Here is a 13128-nt window from a genome sequence, read left to right as displayed (position 1 = left end):
GTTTAACTTTCCCCATCTCCGAAAGCGGCTGCGGGGATTTCTCCATGAGAAGCATTTTAAGCCGCAGGTCCCTGTCGTGCCGAGCCCCCGACTCGAGGCTCATACAGTAGAGGCACTTTGCGGGGATGTAGGCTTCCGCGAGGTACTTCACACAATGTGAGTGCCCATCCAACCTTGGTATGGAGTCGTGCCAGAAAACACACCTCTTGAATCCTGAAGCCCCTGGCATTGTAAATTAGAAATGGCAGGGGAGAGTGTCTCAGTGAGAGACAAGTCTGAAGTGATTTTTTTTTTTTAAACTAAGTAACTAACTATGTAACTATACTAAAGGAAGGGAAACAACTGGGAAGTAATTAATAATTATTTCTATGTTCTTTGTTACTGTTTCCTATAGATACCAGGGAAGAGAAGGCAGCACTGCTCCGAGTCCCGTCTTCAGCCGAGGACGGTTGAGAAGGAACTGAGGAGGGTGTGGGGCGCACGCACTCAGGAAGATTCCAACTAGACGGGAGATACCATCTGGGTGCGTGCGCCCCAACCAGGCACTGCTACCGAAAATCTCCGATCGACAGCGCCGGGACGCACTGTCACCTAGAGTGGAGCACCCACAGGGACAGCACTCGAAGAAGAACCAGGATTTCCACTACCTTCTCTGGCCCATGGGTCTCAGGGCGGAGCCACTTCCGGGCGAGGTGTATCAGGTCAAATAGCTGGGACCTTGGTGCTTTGTCGTCCCGGTATTTCCACTCATGGAAGCGCTGGGCCCTCATGGCCGGCGTCACGCCTGTCCTCGCCAGGATTTCCGCCTTCAGCTGGGGGTAATCCATAGCTGCGTCTGCGGTCAAGTCAAAGTAGGCCTTCTGGGCCTCCCCACACAGGAATGGGGCCAGGAGGCCTGCCCACTGGTCTTGGGGCCAGGCCTCCCGCAGAGCCGTCCTCTCGAATGCGAGATATGCCTCTATATCGTCATCTGTAGTCATCTTCTGTAAATAGTTGCTAGCCCGTAGCAGCCGGGTCCCCTGGGCCCCGTGCGTCAGCGTGGCCAGGGCTTTCAGCTGGTCCACTACTTCATTCAGGGTGGCTTGATCTTGGGCCGCCTGGTTCATCAGCAGCTGGTTGGTCTCCTGTTGGACACGTACTGCCTCTTGCTGGGCCGCCGCCTGTACCCTGGTAGCCTCTTGCTGGGCTGCAGTGGCCTGTAACAGCGCCTTCACAACATCCTCCATTTTTTTTAAATTAATTAATTAATTAATTTTTATTTATTTTTTTGTGATTTACCTTGCCCTGAGGTGGCTTGCCACAGAGCCACACTCACTAACACATCCCACCGCTGACACCACGTGTGGCAAAGTACCTGCTTCTCCCCAGCTGGCTCAGTCCCTTTTTGCCTTGGGGACACAGGCTTGGGCAAAGTAAAAACCTTTCCAGTCACGCAGGGTCTGGCTGATCCTCCTCTCAGTCAGCCCCTTGCTGTTTTTCTCCCCTTCTGGGGACAGAGTGCAGTCTTCCTTGCTGGAAGAGGGCAGAGCCTTGCTGCACCTATTTGCTGGCAGCTTCTCTGCTTCTCTCACTCCCGCCCTGTTTCCCTGCCAGGGAGGGTTTAAAAAGGTCACCAGCAATTGAGGCCAGCTGAACCAAATTAGTTCCCTGGTAACCCTTGTTCCAGCTGAACCTAATGTCTCACAGCTGCCTCTCCTCAATGGATAGGGAGAAGCCTTTTAACCCCCCTGGGACTAATTCCTACCCCCCCCTTTGTAGCCATTTGGCCTGGGTTTGCCACAGTGGGTAGGATGGACACATTATTCATGACTTTTGAAGCCATGGGTGGCACCTCTGGCAGGAAGGTGGTGTGGGCGTGAGCAGTACAAGATGGGAAGTTAGGAGGCCATGAGTTCTAGTCATGGTTCTGCCGCTGACTCACTGTGTGGCCTGGTGCAGTTTCAGTCTCAATTTCCCAACCTTAATTTTGTTGTTTTACATACTTGACTTGACTACATTTTCCAATGTAATTTTTCTGTATGTGATGTTTATAAATATACAGATGTGCAGGTATGTATATACACACACATAAATATATGTACATTATATTCTATTCAAATCACAGCACTTAAACGCTCACATTGCTATCTCTAGGTAGTCCCTCTATCATATAAAATGGCTTAGCAGTTTCCTCCCATAGATCTTTACATCTTTTTATCTCAACATTTTCTAAGCCATCAGCCAATCTTCATGCTGGTATCGATTTGTCTTTTGCTTATGGATACTGCAGAAATGCTTTGTTGGCATTTTCTTCAGGACAGCATGGCAGTAGGACAATTCTACAGCGTTCTTCATATCTAACATCCAGCATCACTTCACACAAGGTGAAGGACTATAGGGATTCAAAGTGAGGTACAGTTTAAAAAAAAAATTTCATTATTACAGACAGGGGAAAAAATACTCAACTGCCAGATGTGGCCTGACCTTTAAATGCACTGATCAGAATAGCATTTCTCAATAGCTGCCCCTCACACGCATCCTCCCTGAACTGTGAAGATGTGGATCGATTCCTGCAGCAAGTCAATTATCAACCTGCCACAGTGCTCCATCCAAATTCTACGGTGAGAAGTAGCTGGCCTGAGATGTCCTTGCTTCTCATAAAGCATTCCATTTATTTAGGGCAGTTCCAATAAAAAAGGGGGGGAAATGCTGTTGATAACCATACCACCTTATATACATTCTATTATACTTTATAGGGAATGTGCAAGCAGATCTACCATAGAGTGTTTAACATGAATGGACATTTGTTTTTTGCTGGGAGCAGGGAAATGCAGCCACAAATTCTGGTACTTTCATTTCCATTTTTATTAGGGCTGTCAAGAGATTAAAAAAATTGATCGCGATTAATTGCACTGTTAAACAATACAATACCATTTATTTAAATATTTGTGGATGTTTTTTACATTTCCAAATATATTTATTTCAATTACAACACAGAATACAAAGTGTACTGTGCTCACTTTCTATTTATTTTTAATACAAATATTTGCACTGTAAAAACCAAAATAAATAGTATTTCAATTCACCTAATACAAGTACTGCAGTGCAATCTCTATCATGAAAGTTGAACTTACAAATGTTGAATTATGTACAAAAAACCTGCACTCAAAAATAAAACAATGTAAAACTTTTGAGCCTACAAGTCCACTCAGTCCTACTTCAGCCAATTGCTCAGACAAACAAGTTTGTTGACATTTGCAGGAGATAATGGTGCCTGCTTTTTGTTTACAGTGTCACTTGAAAGTGAGAACAGGCGTTCGCATGGCACTGTTGTAACCGGTGTCACAAGATATTTACGTGCCAGATGCTAAAGATTCATATGTCCCTTCATACTTCAACCATCATTCCAGGGGACATGCATCCATGCTGATGAAGGGTTCTGCTCGATAACAATCCAAAACAGAGCGGACCAATACATGTTCATTTTCATCATCTGAATCGGATGCCACCAGCAGAAGGTTGATTTTCTTTTTTGGTGGTTCGGGTTCTGTAGTTTCCACATCTGAGTGTTGGTCTTTTAAGACTTCTGAAAGCATGCTCCACACCTTGTCCCTCTCAGATTTTGGAAGGCACTTCAGATTCTTAAACCTTAGGTAGAGTGCTGTAGCTATTTTTAGAAATCTCACATTGGTACCACCTTTGCGTTTTGTCAAATCTGCAGACAGTGTTTGTAAACCAAAGAACACGTGCTGGGTCATCATCCAAGACTGCTATAACATGAAATATATGGCAGAATGTGGGTATATAAGAGCAGGGGCCATACAATTCTCCCCCAAGGAGATCAGTCACAAATTTAATTAACACACTATTTTTTTTTTAAAACAAACATCATCAGCATGGAAGCATGTCCTCCAGAATGGTGGCTGAAGCATGAGGGGGCATACGAATGTTTAGCATATCTGGCATGTAAATACCTTGCAACACTGGCTACAAAAGTGCCATGCAAATGCCTGTTCTCACTTTCAAGTGACATTGTAAATAAGAAGCAGGCAGCAGTATTTCTTGCCAATGTAAACAAACTTGTTTGTCTTAGCAATTGGCTGAACAAGAATTAAGACTGAATGGACCTGTAGGCTCTAAAGTTTTACATAACTGGACTCAAAAACAAAACAATGTAACAAAAAAAATCTACATTTGTAAGTTACACTTTCACAACAGAGATTGCACTACAGTACTTTTATAAAGTGAACTGAAAAATACTATATAATTTTACAGTGCAAATATCTGTAATAAAAAATAATATAAAGTGAGCACTGTACACTTTGTATTCTGTCTTGTAATCAATATATTTGAAAATATAGAAAAACATCCAAAAATTTAATAAATTTCAATTGGTATTCTATTGTTTAACAGAGTGATTAATCACGATTAAGTTTTTTAATCGGTTAATTTTTTTGAGTTAATCGTGTGAGTTAACTGCAATTAATTGACAGCCCTAATTTTTATCATACAAAATGCCAGCAGATTTTATACGGATTTCATCAGAAAATATAAATGGGATCAAATACAAACACACCAGAAAAAGTTTAATTTCTATATGAATAAAAAGGCTTTTAGGGCTAAGCAATGCTAATTTTAAACATAGTACATCGAAGGGCAATTATTGAGATGTTTTACACAAGAAGCACACTAAGTGCAAACACAGATTTAAAACTTGGGTAACAATGAGCTAGATTGTTTCAGAAACAGAAAGGGGGATAGAGACACTAGTATGTCTCTGTGGCTACATGCATCCCAGTTGGGAATGTCCTTCCTTATGTTACAGTACTGTGCTGGACTGGATACTCCTAATTAAGTTAGCTTCCTGTGCTTAGGGTGACCAGACGTCCCGATTTTATCAGGACTGTCCCGATATTTGCTTGTTTGTCCCGCGTCCCGACCAATGTTAGGTCGGGACACTGGACAAACAAGCAAAGGCTCCGGAGCCCGAAGGGCTCGCGCCCTCCCCTGCCCCGACTCCGCTCCCTCCTTCCCCCATTGGATCCTTCCCCAAATCCTCGCCCCCATCCCCGCCCCCTCACTGCCCCATTGTCTCCCTCCCCAAATCCCCGCCTCTTTCCAAGCATGCCATGCCCAGGAGACTCAGGGGAGTGCGGGGCCGAGGTGAGTGTGAGTCTGGCCTGGCCCCGAGCAGGCAGGACTCGGGCGCGGTACCTGGAGGGAGAGTAGGGGGGCGGCCCGTGAGGCTAGGTGGCGGCTGTTCTCCCCACCTGGGCAGGGGACTCGGGAGCAGCCGCTGCTGCAGCTCCCACTGCTGCGGGGGGAGGAAGTGGCCAAGCACGTGGCGCTCGGCGGCTGCGGCTTTGGTGCCCGGGCCCGAACCCCCCGAGCCCGGGCCTGCTGCGGGGCAGCGCGCACACTGCGCTCAGCCCCTGGCCAGTCGCGTCTGGGCTGGCTGCCCAGCTGGTGCAATCCCGTGGCGGAGGCATCGGCAGCCCAGTCCCGTTCGTTCCGCTGCAGGACCCGAGCGGGATGCGGGGGGCTGGGCCTGTTGCCCCCACTCCGAGGCCGCCCGCAGGATTGCACCAGCTGGGCAGCCAGCCCAGACGCGAGTGGCCAGGGGCTGGGTATGCGCAGCGTGCGCGCTGGGTCCCCGCTGCAGGCCCGGGCTCAGGGGGTTCGTGGGCGCCAGAGCCGCAGCTGCCGAGCTTGGCCAGCGGCCGCTTCCTCCCCCCGTGGCAGTGGGAGCTGCAGCAGCGGCTGCTCCCGAGTCCTGCTGCCCAGGTGGGGAGAACAGCCGCTGCCTGGCCCCGCAGGCCACCCCGTACTCTCCCTCCAGATACCGCGCCTGAGTCCTGCCTGCTCGGGGCCAGGCTGGACTCATACTCACCCCGGCCCCGTGCTCCCCTGAGTCTCCCGGGCCTCCCTCCAGCGCTTGCGGAGGGAGGAGGAATCGGGGGTGGGGGATTTATTTTTTTTTGCTCTGCCGCCATTTTTTCCCCCTCTGCCCCCGCCCCGCCCCCCCGCGTCCCGATATTTGACCTGGGTGATCTGGTCACCCTACCTGTGCTACTTTTTCTTATTTGACTCATTCTTCCCCCTGCCAGGGGACCAGTATAATTAGGCTTGGAAGGATTAGATTTTTATTGGTAAATGTTGGTCAACATCCATTTCACTGCACACACACAAACTGATGAAAAAATATTTCCATCAATTACACTCTAAATCTGCAGACAGAAAAAGAAAGAAAAATGCTGCTTGAGAACTTCTTAGAGTTTGATTTAAGGGTATTTACTTTGTATATTTTGACATGTGATGTTGACAATTTATGTTTAACAGTTATAAAGATTTAACTTGGTGAATCAACTTCTACAGTAATTAAATAATATCTGACCCTCCCCTCATAATTTCCCACAACTGTGAAAATTTAAATTGACAAAAATGCTAAAAAATAAACACAGTATCCACCGAAATCATTAAAAAATAAAAATCAAATTCTGCTAAGTCTAAATATAATATACAAACCTTTCATCCCATTCACACAGGTCAGTCAATCTGAATTAAGTGAAAGTCATATGCTCCTTATTGATTTCCCATGTGCTCAGAAATCCTGTGCACTAAGGCCTGCTCACTGTCTGAACCAATACCTTGCCTACTGGGACTAGACGCTCCACAGGTTGTTAAATACAGTATCCATGAAAATTAGATTCTGGGGCAGGAAGTCTCACTGCCGGACATGAACCAATGAGCTGGGTTTTGGCGTTGATAAGTACTGCAGGATTTAAAATCTTTCAGCAGTGTTATAGTTATAAAGGAGAATCTATCTGATTAATGAATATGTTTAAGTACAACTGAAAAGAAACTAAACAACATTTTTGCTTGCTAATTCTCTCCTTCACTTAAGAAAGGTTGAAGTTTTACAGACACACATTCAACTCCTAGATAATTTCTTTCTTTCTTTCTTTCTTAAAAAAAGAGAGGAGGGATGGCCCCGTGGCTATGGTACTAGCCTGAGACTTAGAAAACATAGATTCAAGTCCTTGCTCTGCTCCAGGCTTCCTGTGTGACAAGTCACATAGCCTCCCATCTCCTTGGAGCCCTGAGTTGAATGGATTTTATACCATTACAGGTTATCTGCAAAATTTCTTGATCTTTAATCCACCGATTAAGATGCCAGACTTTTATGGGACAGAAACAGTACTAAAAAGGCAGAGAGGCCTTGTGCTTATAATAAAGTGCTAGGAAGCAGGAGAATCCTGCTTTTATATCCAAGCTGTGCCACTCAAAGTAAAGCCATAAGGAAGTCATTATTTCTGTATAGCTCAACACAGTTTGTGAATTTGGTGAAAGAAATCCCTGAATACCATATTCTGCTGAATTGAGCTATATTAAATAAAAACTTACCTTTGTTAAAACACTGAACAGGAAGGTCCACAGTCCATAACACAAGGTCTGTACAAGGCAGACAAAAGTCTAGTATTCTTAGAAGGTTAGGCCCAGGCCAATTAGGAGTTTGGACATACCCATAATCTATCTGAAAGAGGCAGGGCAGGAATTAATTTCTTTTACTACACATCTAGAGGAATCATAATGCTTTTTTTTTTAAACCAGGTGAATTTGATATAAGCATGGGGCTTGCTTGCTTGTTACAAAAAGCTGTTATATTATGCCAATTCAGGGGAGCTCAACTTAGGGAGTAAAAAACCTCCAATAGGGCATCAGGTTTTGAGCCACACTGCCTTTCCCATATTGCTCAGTGTGGTATTGGAGATTGTCCAAGTTTGAGAACCACAATACTAAATGGCTATACTTTGATTAATGAATTAACCAGAAAAAGAAGAGCCAACTTCTGAGCCTAATCTTGCTCTGTATGAGATCTAAGGTCTGTATGAGTTCTATCACTGATTTTAACAGGAGCAGGAGCAAACCCAGTATTTTTAGATGCAACCTATAGCTTTTCAACAGCCAACTAGAAAACTGGGGTAAAAATATTTAGCTTCATTCTTTAAAAAAAAAAAAAAATTTAGTTCCAACTCATTTTATACTATGTCTACCTTCCTGAATTTGTACAGTTCCTTTTCTGTTCTAACAATATCAGAATAAAAAGTTCTGTAACAATCAACAAAAAATTACACACAAAACTAGAACCTTTTAAACTGAGCACCCTACTGAACTAACATTTAAATAACTGATGCATTGAGAAAAATGTGATCACACTATAAAACTGTCCATTTATCAAGGTCAGCTGTAAACCTAATATTGCTATTGCTGTATACAGTCAGTTATGGACTGTGCCATGTTGATTCCACTCCCTCCACACAGGTAGTTCACTTTGGCCTGACTCTGCTTTACCTGCCCCAATTTTACAGTGGTGTAACTCCATACACTATAGTGGAGTTACTCTCAATCTACACTCATGTAAATGAGATCACAATCAGGATCTCCAGGCCCCAATTCCCGTTGCTATGGTCCTCTCTGGGCCATGAAGAGAGAATTTTAAGGCCCATAGAAAGGATCAGCACCTAAGCAAATTATCTGAGCCATTAAGCAGAATGAATTATCACAACTTCACAGATTTTTGTAATGTCTGCAGTGAGGCAACTGTGGAGTGATGTTGTAGGAGCCACCCCTACTGGGAAGCTATGAAGCAACTGTATCCAGTCGGAGGATGGCTTTAGGACAGCAGGTATAGTAAACTGATATACTGAAGACCCTGCCACACATCCAATGAGTAATTCTGAAGCGACAGAATTGGGTTGCAGCATTCCTGATAAACAATTTTAGCAAGACTGTAATGAGAGTCTTGAGTAAGTCCAATTATTATTATCATTGTCTCTGTTTAATGCAGGAGAAAGGATTATGATAGTTAAATAAATACAAACGGTTTGTAAATGTCCCTCCAATAAAGTATGCATGAAAGGGCATTTTACTATTTTTATTCTATTTTAAAATGCAAGAGAAGCATTACTGAAAAACAAAACGACTGAAGAAAGGAATTTGGCTTATCTTTGCTTGATCAGATTTGGGTGGCGGGAAAGAAATGTTAAACAATTAGATTTACAGGAACAGACAGTATTCCTTTGACTAGTTTACAGTTTATGGGCAGCCTTTAAAACCGTGGCTCTCAAACTTTTGTACTGGTGACCCCTTTCACATAGCAAGCTTCTGAGTGTGACCCGCCCCCCTTAAAAATTAAAAACGCTTTTGAATATATTTAGCACCGTTATAAATATTAGAGGCAAAGCGGGATTTGGGGTAGAGGTTGACAGCTCATATAATAACCACACGACCCCCAGTTTGAGAACCCCTGCTTTAAAATATATTATTTGTATAAACAAGCACTGGAACCGCAAGTGCAGTTGATAGCCCAATATTACAGATCTTTGAGATTTTTATTCAGATAACTGTGCGTAGGAGATGGTTCCAATAAGATAAATGTATAAAGGCTCAGTACCGTGGGGTGATGAACACTCTCAACTCTCAGTGAGTTCAACAGGAGCTGAGAGTACGTGGTGCCTCAAGGTAAATTCCAATACTGGTTCAAGGCCTGCCACTGTTGTTCAGTCTATCCAGGTTTTTTGTATATGCCATTTTGTGATATTAAGGGGAGCTATGGCTGTTGGGGTTAATGCCACTGACAGGGCAATATGCCAAAGGCTGTTACACCTTGATGTCTATACTCTCCCAACTGTGAATTATTTTTCATATAAGTCTTAGGCTGGATTGAATGCTTCTAACGGAGCATGATCCCCTGGCTTATGATGTTATTTATATTCAGAGATCGTAGTCAGAAAACTAGGTTAGCCATTTATGAACAATATAATCACTCATTGATGGTCAGGGATTAAGAGTTGATAACCAGATGTTAGACACCAAACTGTACCAAAGCAGGAGGAGAAGATGGGGACATAAAGCACAGTTTGTTCTCAAGGGAAACTGTGACAATGATCATCATCATCATCATTATGAGTAAACCAAAGTGAACAGTTCTGAGGTTCTTATTCCTACTCTGTGGCTAGCTGTGGCTTTACACCAAGTAATGTACGATCTAACTAAACAATATAAATTCTACAGCAGCTTTCACGGAGTTATTTTTATAAACTACCCAATAAATTGTCACTTAATCCCCGCCAAAACATCCAGAATATACAAACAGCATAAACAATAACAGTTTAATGTATTTTACAGTGAAGACACCAGGTAACTGCTTTATCAGACATATGAACCAGGAGTGCCTCACACTAAATCAATTTTGCACCAGTAATCTGATCTCTGCAATGTTCAGTGCTGCTTAACTTTCTTGCCATTAATTAAATCAAGAAGTGTGCTGATATAAAATAAATGCACCATCCATTCATACACTGCCTGTTGTAGAGGAAACAGCTTTCATAGCAGGGTTTGAGATGTGACAAACTCTCCTCTTCCCACTCATTCCCTTTCAATTGCCAATGATCAATTTTATAAAATCCCATCACAGCACTGACTGCCATTCTCCAGCAGAGTACTGATTTTACTGCTGCTGGTGTTCATAAGACAAATTACTGGTACTGGGGACTCAGTCTGTCCACTACATGTATCTTTGGAGCAGCCATGTAGAATAACAAATGTCACTAACAATCTTTTTGTGCAATAACAAGTTCTAGCTGATTTTGTCAGTAATCCAAGTGATCTACAAATTCTAGTACACTGCTACTTAGATCAGGGATGGGGACTTCATCTGGTCAACCAGAACATTTTATTTGGTCTGCCACAGCCCCAGCTCAGGGCAGGAGTTCTGGCAGCACCAGGGCTAAGAAGGGGGCGTGGCAGGGTGGGGCATCACCGGGGGGGGGGGGGGAGGCTGGCCTGCACATATGCACGCATCACATACCTTGTGGTGAGATCCAATGGGCTGGAGGAGGGAGCTGGGTCCAGCACCGTAGGACCAGAGCTACTTTTGTGGGGTGAGTGCAGGTTCGCTCTCAAACCCTGCCCACCTGGGGCCTCCCACTACCCAGGAACAGGACACCCTCCCACCCAAGTTATCCCTCCCCTGGGGGCAAAACCCAACACTCCCCGACCTGCCAAAGGATTTTAGTGCCTAGTATCTTCAAGTTGCCAATCCCGGATTTAGATGGTAATATTATTAGGCCCAGTGTTCAAACGTGTGGACACATACAATCTAAATGGACAAAGGACAGGAGAAAGAGATCCAAAGTACCTTGTTTAGGCACTCCTCCTCTCAATTTCACCAGTGTAAATTACAAATTAATTTAACTGAAGTCAACAGAATTACACAAACCAATGTGAGATGAAAATCAGGCCCTAATCTTAAACCTGGTCTACACTCAGTGTTTGTAAGAGTATAATTATTTTGGTTAGGATGTGATTTTTTTTTTTTACTGAAATAGTTATACCAGTATGGTCCATAGGGTGGACACAGCTATACCAGTAAAAAGGTATCTTGTACTGATATCATTTATTCTGCTTCCTATCTGGGGAATTTTACTGCTATCACCAAAATCATTTTTGGGGCTTGTCTACACATTGACACTGAGGAAAATTAATCTGAATTAACTAAAGGTGTGCATTTAAAGTGTTTTAGTTAAAGCAAATTAAAACTTTGTGTGGACACCTTCTTCAGAATTAAAGTGTCCTTAATTCACTTTATTCTATTTGGAAGCTAAACTGAATTAAGGCCACTTTAATTCTGAATGAGATATCTACATTGGGGTTTAAAGCAGTCTAACTAATCCACTTTAAATTCACACCTTTAGGTAATTCAGATTCATTTTCTTAAGTGTCCCCATGTAGACAAGCCCTTATACTGGCATAACTGCATCCACCTGGGTGGTGGGGGAGGTTGTACTGTTTTAACTATACCAATATAGTTGAAGTGGTACCAACTGTATGTGTAGACAAGCCCCAGCAGCTAAATCAGCACTTAGATGCCTATATACACATTTGGGTCCCTAATATTTTTCACCCAAGCTTGGATGCGGAACATATTATCAATAAACAAAAAAAAACACAAAAGAATTAAATTCAAACTAAAATGTATGTATCTAATTACTCTATGCTACTCTTGAGAGATAAATAAATACAAATGTGGAAATTCAGGAGTTAGCTTGCTATGAAGTCCTTAACTCAGCATTTTGTACCCACTTCATCTCATGGTATTGCAGAATAAATAAATAATAATTAATAATGTATATCTATGGAACATTCCATCACTTGCGGATTTCAGAGCACTTAAACATTAAGCCTCACAACACCATGGAGAAGAATGAAAGAGGTGTTGTCCCCATTTTATAGACAGCCAACCAAGGCATAGGGTGAAATTCATTCCTGTTCAGAGAGCCAGCAGAAAACATATGCACCACTTAAGTCTTATTTTGTGGACTTAAGTGGCATGTAGGTCTTTTGCTGAAGTTCACCCAGAGAGATTAAGTGACTTGCCGAAGGTCACGTGGGAAGTCTGTGGTGAATCTGGGAATAGAAACAAGCCCTCCCAACTCAGAATTCTGTGTTTTACCCATAATACCATCCGTGCCCATAAAAGTAATAAAAGATTCATACATCGTAGGACCTCCTGTTCTATCAGGTTGTCCTACCCCTACACTAAGACAGAATTGTCCTGAATATGTAAGGAGATAATAGACAGGGAGGACAGTCCTGTGGTTAAGATACTGGATTTAGACTCAGGAGATATGAGTTCAATTCCTGGTTCTGCCACAGATTTCCAGTGTGACTTTGGGTAAGGCACTTAGACACAGGTTGTTAAAGGTATTTAGGTGGTGGTGAGCTCAGTATTGCAACACCTGACTGATTTAGGAGCTTAAATCTCATTTTCAAAAAGGATTCTGGCACTTAAGAACCAAAATCACATTAACTGTCACTAGAATTTTGGCTCCTAAATGCATAAATCCCTTTTGAAAATGAGGTTTAAGCTCCTAAATCAGTTAGACATTGCAACACTGGCCACAGCAATACCTAAATATCTTTAGCAATCTGGGCCTTAGTCTCTCTGCTCTTTAGTTCCTCATCTCTCATCCTTTTGTCTGTCTTGTCTAGACTGTAAAGTCTTTGGTGCAACTGTCTCTCACTAGGTGTCTGTACAGTGCCTCACACAATGGAGTCCTGACCTCAGTTGAAGCCCCAAGGCCTGAT

General features: G+C 43.3%; 1 protein-coding gene across 1 annotated transcript in view; it reads right to left on the bottom strand.

Annotated features, from left to right (window-relative positions):
* The window catches only part of TULP4 (TUB like protein 4), a 238322-nt gene that overhangs the window by 44122 nt on the left and 181072 nt on the right, over positions 1-13128 (bottom strand). The gene's annotated exons all lie outside the window — the stretch shown is intronic.

The sequence above is a fragment of the Mauremys mutica genome, chromosome 3 (assembly GCF_020497125.1).
Source record: "Mauremys mutica isolate MM-2020 ecotype Southern chromosome 3, ASM2049712v1, whole genome shotgun sequence".
In the NCBI taxonomy this organism is placed as follows: Eukaryota; Metazoa; Chordata; order Testudines; family Geoemydidae; genus Mauremys; species Mauremys mutica.
The sequence above is the reverse complement of the archived record's forward strand: the minus strand, read 5'-3'. Positions and strand labels throughout refer to the sequence as shown.